The sequence below is a fragment of the Panthera pardus genome, unplaced genomic scaffold (assembly GCF_024362965.1).
Source record: "Panthera pardus isolate Hobbes unplaced genomic scaffold, ASM2436296v1 HiC_scaffold_10, whole genome shotgun sequence".
Lineage (NCBI taxonomy): Eukaryota > Metazoa > Chordata > Mammalia > Carnivora > Felidae > Panthera > Panthera pardus.
The window spans coordinates 2,303,772-2,311,238 of NW_026526655.1; the positions used below are offsets into that span (position 1 = coordinate 2,303,772).

Below are 7,467 nucleotides of genomic sequence, written 5' to 3' on the forward strand. Positions count from 1 at the left end.
CCCGGACAAACAGTGTGGAATAGTCGTACAACAGAGTGCTATTCAGGGTAAAGGAAACACGGTACCACCACATGCCACAGCGCAGATGAATGTCAACAACGTCATGCTTGGCGAAAGAAGACACATGTGGAAGATTTCATACTGTGTGATTCTGTTCATATAAAATGTGCAGAAACAGCAAATCTATGGTGACAGAAAGCATATCAATAGCTGCTTTGGGCTGCGTGTGTGGGAGCAAGGATTGGCTGCACAAGGGAACTTTTTGGTTTGGGGTGATGAAAATGTTTGAAAAATAATTGATAATTGGAGTGTGGCGACAATTGCACAGCTCTGCGAGTTTACTGAAAATCATTGAATTGTACTCATACCGTGGGTGACTTCTCTGTACGTAAACTGCCTCAGTATGAACTGTGTTGTAAAAGAGAACTTCTCCGTGAGGTTTTACCCAAGTGAAACCGCCGTGCGGTTTTTCTAGGCTCTGGCATGATCCGAGTGCTTGCTTAAGTAATTCAGACAGCAGATCAGAAGCCCTTTTCTCTGAGGATGTGCAATTCCATGCCACCGAGGAGTCTATCGTAGTTCAAGGCAGGAAACCAGTCCCCTCAGATGCTTCAAGAGGCAGATTTACACCCAAGGAAGGAGATGCTTACAGTCGTTGGAGGGGCTCACGCCTCAGGTTCCAGGGTGGACCTCCTGCCCTCTATCTCCGAGGCCAGCTCTCGGTGGCACAGGTCACCGGGAGCTGGGGGAGGCAGCACGGGACACTGCAGCAGAGGGTCTGATGCTTCCAAACCCAGGTGCCTGCACAGACCTCATCTCCACAGCCTTCCTTATTCTCCAGGGGATTCACACTCCAAACCCAAGCTGCAGGTTGCTGTGTGGCCCTGAGCTCTTTGACCTTTCCCAGTGGAGCTGACCCCCTGGGAGCCTCTACGTAAGGGGAAAAATCGTCCAGCACACATGGGAGCTGCCTCACACCTTGATGAGAACCTCTATGCCGTGGAGCCTCCTTGGGAAGCTTATCGGTAAGGGCATTTTATTTGGGGAAAATGACTTCCGGGAAACATCAACAAAGGGTTTGTTTATTCATTAACGACACGCTTCCCTGGACCAAGTGGGGTCTCTGCCCGGCACCCCCGGCACCCCCCATTCCAAATCCCTTGTGATTCGCACTTTTAACGGTGTGGCCAGGGCTGAGATGTCAGCTCCCAGCTCACTGCGTGTTCTGTGCAGCCTCTGGGGAGAGGGTCACCCTGCACCCCCTCGTAACATCGGTGTTTAACGTTTGCACTTAGGTTTTCAAATCCTAGGTGTATGCTGCTTACGTAGGGTTGTTCGGGGCTCGGTTCTTTGCTGTCTGGGACATATTGCCTGTTCGGGGCAGATGCCCACTCACACATGTCTGTTCTCACCGGCTGTTTCTTCTTGGTGCAGGTGACACCTGGTCACTAATGGACACAGTCGATAACTTGCATCGGTAGCTTATTGACATGCGTGACGTTCCCCAGCAACAGGTGTCAGTTTCATTCCTGTGTCTCGACAGCTGCTCACGTTCTTGAAATCCTGTGTTAAAAAATGTCTTGATTCTGACCTTTTTGTGGCATTTTCAGTGAGTCCTCTGGGGCCTGCTTTGTCTCTGGCCACAAGTAGCTTTTTAAATTCGATCCGAATTGATTAAAGTGAATGGAATCAAAGGCCACGTACCTCGGGCACACTAGCCACCCGTGGCTAGTGGCCACTGCACCAGTTACCGCAGTGCCACTGGAGGCTCGTACCTGCCGTGCTCATGCAACACTCTGCACAAGGCTTACCTCCAGCTGCGAAGTCCATTTCTCTTTGAGAAGTGACTCTCTTTTTTTTCTTTTTTTTTAGTGTTTATTTTTGAAAGACAGAGCATGAGGGGGGAGGGGCAGAGAGAGAGAGAGAGGGAGACATAGAACTGGATGGAGGCAGGCGCCAGGCTCTGAGCTGTCAGCACAGAGCCTGACGTGGGGCTTGAACTCCCAAACGGTGAGATCAGGACCTGAGCCGAAGTCGGACACTCTACCAACGGAGCCACCCAGGCGCCCCAGAGATGCCTAAAGAAAGGCGCCCCTTTCTTTAGGACAGTGAGAGTGTCTTACCTTGGGTGGCACAGAGCAGATACTTGTCTGTGATTCCCGAAGGAAGGAATGGCTTGGGGGGGTGGTTGGATGGAGGAAGGCAGGGGCTCTGCGAGTTTCCGATTTGGCAAGAGGACTCCTGTGTCCCGGAGAAGCCTGGGGATAGATAGAAGGTATGAGCAAAGGGGGCTCAGGCTGAAGGGAAGGGCTACTTGTTTCTGAGGGCCTGCCGGCCGCCACCCCGGGAATGGATCTGGATCCGGGATCTCCAGGCTCTGGACCCCAGAACAACCCTTCCAGACTACGGTGGTCCCCGAGTCCTGAGGACAGCCTTCCGACGTGCTGGCCAGCGACCCTGACCCTCTGACCCCATAGCTGGGCTCACGGTGACGTGCCGGATGGGGAATTTGGCAACTGGAAACCGAGGGCTGAGTCAGCCACTGGGAAAGCTGAGCTGAGAGATCATGAGGCTGTGTTGGAGCTGGGAGGCTTTGGGGAGCACCGGGCAGAGGGACAGAGGGAGCGACGGAGCAGAGCCGGGAAGTCAGAAGCAGCCCGAGGGTGGCGTCACTGGACCCCCATGTCTCAGCCTGTGCCCTGAGCCAGCCTGAGTTCGGCCCTGTGCTGGCCCTTCCCCTGTTTGGAGAAACAGCTAGTTCTGATCGTGTCATCCTAGAACATGGAACTCTCCTGGGTCGAGGAGGGAAGAGCGTGGTGGCCTGGCGTCCTCGCGTCCCCACCCCACGGGAGCGGGCCTTCCAGGGCTGCTGAAGGCCACCTGCCTGGCAGGACCTCACCCGGTGTGGCAGCCACGCCAGGGAGCCGTGCGTGCGCACAAGCCTGAGAAAGTGAGAAATGCCAGCTTGGACCAGAAACTGAGACCAGATCAGTGCTGACCAGATCGGAGGTGGCCGAGGGCTGGGCCGGCCCCCCTCGTACACACGGGGGCCTGGAAACCCGCCTGTGACCCCGCTGGTGTCCTTAGCTAGTGGGGAGGTGGGGACAGTCTCTGATCAGCCTTGCGGAGGTCGTCCTGAAAACCCCGAGACCTTCCGTGTCGGCGTCCCCACCCCCCCGAGCGTCCACGCAGAGAGGGGGCCGGGGGTCCCGGTGGTTCCATCGAGAGGGTAGCTCAGGCCAGTTCCCTCTTTTTCTCTGTTCTTTGTTGTCTAAACCCTTTGTTGTTGTTGTTTTTCTCATTTTTCCCAGTGTCGTGCAAGTCCTGCCAGTGTTTCCAAGCACACTGCCTTGAATCAGATCCCAGCCCTCCGAGGCTCGGCCAAGCGGAGCTGCGTGTCCTGGGGAGGAATAGGAAGGCGGGGGCGCTGGCAGCGGGGAGGGGGCGTCCGAGGCCCGTCATCCTGCTCCCGCCCCCCGGGGAGCACGGTTCCGTCGGGGACGACCTCCGGGCACAGGCCCCCGGGAAGGCACTTCACGTGCTCTCTCGAATGATGAGTGTGTCCTCGCTGCTGAAAGCGGCCAGAGGAATTTTGTCCTTTGGCATATATTTAGCTGTGTATTTTCCTTTCCTGTCGCCACGGTCGAGGTGACATTTGCCTGAAGCCGTGCAAGTCAGTGCAGCTGGATGGTAGGCAGTGCCCGGGCTGGGGGTGGGGGGCCGCTGCCCCGGGCCCTGGCTGCACGTGGAGAAGCACTCCCGCCGGTGGTGCTCGCGCTGGGGGGACCGCGTGGCAGGCGAACCGGACAGCACCTCGCACGGCAGCAGCCGCAGGACGTGCGGCTGTCTGCGCTGGAGGCAAACGCTGCCTGCGCGTCTGCCATGGCTTTGACCTGCGTCTTGCTGAGGATCACAGTCCGGAAGGGCTACGGGGCCTTATTGCAATTACTAGGGACCCACCTATCTTGTTGAGAAGGTCTTACTTACAAAGTCATTTCACGTAACACAGATTTTTTTTAATGTTTGTTTATTTTTGACAGAGAGAGAGACAGAGCACGAGCAGGGGAGAGGCAGAGAGAGAAGGAGACACAGAATCCGAAGCAGGTCCAGGCTCCGAGCTGCCAGCACAGAGCCCGACGTGGGGCTCGAGCCCACGAGCCGTGAGCTCATGACCTGAGCTGAAGTCGGCTGCTTAACTGACTGAGCCCCCCCAGGTGCCCCTGCACAGATTCTGTTTCACCAGAGACCCTCACCCACTCTGTGGCCCCAAGTCTCAGGGGTGTGCTCACTGCGCCCCTGGGGAGAACCCATGCCCGGGGACTCGCGAGGCCAGGCCCTGGGACGCAGGGGGTCCCGGAGCCCGGGGGGGGAAGCTGGGGGTGGGGGCCCGGGACAGCCCCGGGCCGCCTGTGGGGCTCGCACACTTTTATTTACGAGGCTGCTCTGGGCCTGCCAGAGCGGGAGGAGCCCCCAGGGTCTGACCCCCGGCCCGGCTCTGAGCGAGCTGCAGGGACAGACCGGCCGCAGCTGCAGCCACCCACGGCGGAGGCCACGTCCAAACGTCGGGGGAGGTGAGCATGGTAGAGTGGAACGCATACTTCGGTCCTAAAATAGATTTTATCTGAAAAAGAAAACAGATGGAGATGGAGGTGATGTTGTTTTCTTCTGTAGAAAGCACAGGAAGCAGCATCGGGGCGCTGGCCGCTGCCCTGCTGCCCCGCCCCCGTCCCCCTAGGGAGCTTGGCCCCGGCGGTTAAGGCCCGGCCAGCGGGTTGGGGCGCTGGGGCTCGGCCGCCGTCAACCGACCCGGCCCGTCGCTTTTCCCGTCTTGGCTCTCGGCGGGACCCTGCAGTGCAGGTGGCTTGGCCAGGTCGCCGACAGGTGAGGGGTCTGCTCTGGGCGGCGGGGGGGGGGAGGGGTGGCCGGGGCCCGTCCTTGCCGCGGCCAGCGGCCAGGCGGGCAGGGCGATCCCGGCCGGGATCCAGGCCCTGGGTTCTGCCGTCGGGCCTGGGTTCTGCCGAGCAACATGGGCGGAGGGAAACTTCCAGAATGTGACAGAGAATGATTTTGCCAATAGGCTGACTTTTCTGGCTGCCTTTTACAACTGCCGGTAAATTCCTGTTTGGGGAAAGTCTTAGAGTGTTAACAGGTCTGTGTCATGATTAATGTTATCTGGGTAAAGCCTCGATTCAGCAAAGTTCCTCCTGACTCAATTTGTTGTCATATGACTCACCGTGTGACCACCGAGGGAGGAAAATCGTTAAGTTTCTCACTGCCGTGGCTGCACTTCTGTGTTAAACTTGCTGTATTTACCTGGGATGATTACGAGGGTGGGTCATAAACATAACTCAAGATTTTATGGGCGGCAGTTAACCAGAGGTATGGGTTTCCCTCGCTTCAACGGATTATGGATTTGTACCGAGGAGTTGAAGTTCAGCACACATTTCCTCTCAACAGCGCCCCCCACGGGTGCGACACTGGAGGCGTGTCTGCAGCAACAGAGCTTGAACCGCGTCTCGCCTGCAGACAAGGGGTCTCGGGATGATCTCAAGAAATTCATGGTCGTTTACAAAGCTTTGCCCAGGGATGAGAGCAAACCAGCTTCCGAACAAAACGCCAAAAAGCAAATACCGTGAAGCTTTCCATAACGACGCTTCGCAATGGCATACGGCGTATTTTTGTCCCAGGTGCCGCGACCAAAACACAGCCGTGTGGCTGAGGCTGCAGCCTGGTCCCACGGCCAGGAGGGAGGGCCCGGGCCGCCGTGCCGGGGACAGAGATGTTCTTTCACACGGCCGTCTCAGGGGGGTGCAAAGCCCGGAGACACATGATTTTGAAACTGCAGGGCACTTTTGTGTACACCCCAGACGGCCTGAGCTCCCTGCCGGCCACCAGGAAAGAGGAAGGAGAACCCGGTGATGCGGAAGTGTAAGGGCCGAGGACCCGGGGCCGGATTCTCTCGTCCAGCCCGTGGCCTGATTTTTGCTCTGGGAACAAGCACGTCACGACCGCAGTGGTGATGGAGGCTTGCCTCCCCTGGAACGCGGGGTGCACGGCAGGACCCCGTTCCTAAGCAGCTGAGAGACGAGTAGGGCTCCCCTCGATGCACGGAAGACGGGCTAGTGTGCAGGCTTGGGGAGAAGGGAAGCACTGGGCCTTCCCGCCGCACACGGGAGCTCTGCCCAGACAGGAGCAACCAGGAATCCAGCTCCCACGAGCCCCACGCCTGGGGGAAAGGGTGGGGCTTCTTTATACACGGCGGGTGTTGCCATTTGGAAGGACCTGGAAGAGGTCCACGGTTTCCACCTAGGGAGTGCTCACAGACCCTGAACACCCTTGTCCTGGAACTGGACTCGGTCACACCCCCACTGGTGGGGGAGGAAAGCCCGAGGTAGACACAGGGTCCCTCGCGATGGTCCCACCTGCCGCCCCAGACGTCCCTGCACCACCAGCCGACAAGATGGATACTCTGGATGACATGGGGGTGCAGAGGAAGAAAGAGGAAATGATGAGGAAAAGAGTCACAACAGAATCCGAAATGCACACCAATGGCCCTGCTCAGTTGCTAGGAACGGGGTGGGCTCTGAGCTTCCTAGCAGTCAGAGCAAAGAGGAAAACTAGCTTCTGCCCATTTCCCCAGAGCCTCCAGGATGATCCTCGGGGGCCTTGGGGTCTTGGCTCATTGTGCTTAGGTCTGGGGTTTAAAAGAAGGAACAGGGTGGGGCGCCTGGGTGGCTCAGGCGGCTGAGCGTCTGACTTCAGCTCAGGCCATGATCTCATGGTTCGTGGGTTCGAGCCCCGCGTCGGGCTCTGTGCTGACGGCTTGGAGCCTGGAGCCTGCTTCGGATTCTGTCTCTCTCTCTCAGTCTCTCTCTCTCTCTGCCCCTCCCCCACTCACACTCTGTCTCTCTCTCAAAAATAAATAAATGTTAAAAACCATTAAAAAATACAAAAAGAAATGCGGGGCAGCGTTTCCACGAGGCTCCATCAGTGGGCAGTGATCTGGACGGATTTCCTCACCTGCACCCTCGCCCACTGTGGGTGTTTGTCACTGAAAGGCAGCTCGGGCGCACCTGGTGTGACTTCTGGCATGGGTTTGACTGTGACTCACCACGTTCCAGACAGGCGTTTATCAAACGGGCTGTGATGGAGGGCCGGCGGGTTAAGACGCCTGATGCCTCGTGGACGGATCCTGGCCACGACAGTGTCATGGCCAAGTCAAAAGGGGACAAAAGTCTCTAGGACCCTCGGCCCTGTCCGACCTCAGGTGGCCGGCTCACACAGCCACCCCCCCCCCCCCCGCAGGGCTCTGGGGAGCGGCTCTGGCTCCTCTGGGGATAGAAAGGGGCTCCCGTGAGCACCGTCCGGGCCAGAAGCCAAGCTCGCGCTGAGGAACCGGGCAGCCGGCTGGACGGGGATGCGGTGTGCGTCCCCTGACCCTCTGGCCTCCCGGTGCCGGACTCCGGA

At 58.2% G+C, this 7,467-nt stretch overlaps 1 long non-coding RNA gene across 2 annotated transcripts; it reads left to right on the top strand.

The window, feature by feature from the left end:
- The first annotated feature begins 2,589 nt into the window (after nucleotides 1-2,589).
- On the top strand, nucleotides 2,590-6,840 carry LOC128777197 (uncharacterized). Of its 2 annotated transcripts, XR_008422381.1 has the most exons (4): nucleotides 2,590-3,690; nucleotides 4,041-4,279; nucleotides 4,631-4,881; nucleotides 5,370-6,840. It is a non-coding gene; the product is annotated as an uncharacterized LOC128777197 (long non-coding RNA). The 2 variants fall into 2 exon arrangements; XR_008422380.1 differs by having other exon boundaries at nucleotides 4,041-4,881.
- The last annotated feature ends 627 nt before the right edge of the window (nucleotides 6,841-7,467 follow it).